The sequence below is a fragment of the Trachymyrmex cornetzi genome, unplaced genomic scaffold, assembly GCF_001594075.2.
Source record: "Trachymyrmex cornetzi isolate Tcor2-1 unplaced genomic scaffold, Tcor1.1 scaffold167, whole genome shotgun sequence".
Lineage (NCBI taxonomy): Eukaryota > Metazoa > Arthropoda > Insecta > Hymenoptera > Formicidae > Trachymyrmex > Trachymyrmex cornetzi.
In genome coordinates this window covers 176,076-177,825 of record NW_017296276.1, presented here as the reverse complement: position 1 = coordinate 177,825, position 1,750 = coordinate 176,076, and positions in this window count along the sequence as shown.

Genomic DNA, 1,750 nt, shown 5'->3' with positions numbered 1-1,750 from the left:
CCACAGTACCCCTCTCGCCCAGTTTTCCCCCCGGCCCCTCACCCCGCGGGGTACTCCATGGGCGAGAATACTCTCTGCTTTGCTACTGGTAGCTACTAAGTACTCTCAAAGACTTTAAGATGCGATTTCTTACATTAATTCAAAACGGAAAATCCAAATGATCATATAATTTTTTTTATATGATCATTTGAAATAACTTTCATATTAACTTTTTAGTAGTGCAATTTCTTATTTTTATCAACATGAGAAAATACAGTATTGAAAAATTCTGAAAAAATTCTGAAAAAATTCTCAGAACTTTATGAGAAGAAAATAAATGATTTTTGTCTCTTGCAGTTTTTCTGTAAAGTTGATATAGTATTTGAGTAAAAAATTATTCAAGACCAATATTTTGCAATTTTTAGTAATTAATATCTAGTTAACTATCGCAAAATGGTACAAGACTTTTCGACTCAGTATAGTCTGTTCTACCCACGCACGAAACATTTGGCGATAATTTCCAGACACCCTGTATATGATATTAGAATTGAAGGAAAAATTTCATTCTTTCCACAGTTTACGAAAACAACTCGAGTTGGATACTTTAAACATACGCAAAGTATCTCAAGTCATAGAAATAACGAAAAGAATTTTTTAAACTTGGGGAAAAAACGAATTTTTTCTTCAACTTTGATATTATATATATATATATATATCTAAACTCTCTAAACTAAATAATTTTGGATATGTAGTCATATAAAGTTTTCGTCCTGAATTTGTGTGAGGAATTTTTCTGAAATCTGTAAGAATACGTAGTAGCCACTCTTTTTGTCTCTCGAGAGACAAAACGAACAATGCTAAAAAATCTCAAAAATTTTAGACGCAACACTTGCGACTAAAGAGAGGACTACGTCCGGGGCAGCCCAAGTGGTCTTTCGAAACTTACACGTGATTACGCACGAATATACACTACCTTCGTATCGTTGAATACGATTGAGTCTGTCGGGCACAAATTCCCCTTTTCCGTGAAAATGGTTCACGCGTAGATACAAAACGTTCACGATTCGATTACATAGTACAAACAGGCCAATCAATCAAACAACATGCGTCGTCTCTACCCTCGTTCTTCTGTCGTAATCGTATTAACTGATCAGTACTATGACAAAGGCAAACTCGTATAAAATGTAGTAACGTTCCTCGAAGCCCCTTCCTCTTCCTCTTCTTCGTCACGTAGAAAATTATTTCGATTAAGGGCCGATTGTTCCACCTTTCGGTCGGTAAATTTACCTGTCGGGTAACTACTAGCAAGATTACCCAATCACATGCGTGGATTACCAGATTTACCTCACAAATAAAATTTACCAAAAGGTGAAACAATCGGCCCTAATACAAGTGGGGAATTCCCGACAGTCACTGGGTGCGTTCAGTGAGTACTGCAATGGGTGCATTCAGTACTACAACCGCTCACTGAGCGCTCAGTGAGCTCTTGTATCTGATTGGCATATTCCATTAGATCTAAAAATATACACTAATCAGATATAAGAGCTCATTGATCGCTCAGTGAGCGGTTGTAGAACTGAATGCACCCATTCTCTCACTGAGCGCTCAGTGAGCACTTCTATTATATCTATGCTGCGTTCAGAAACATCACCCGAGTGCCCCCGCGTATCCAATGTTGCGCTTAGATGGTTTTAAAATCATCTAAATGGAGATGAGATGGAAATCCGTAAATCCATCTTAGATGAGATGAAGATGGTTTTGATTTGCAAAA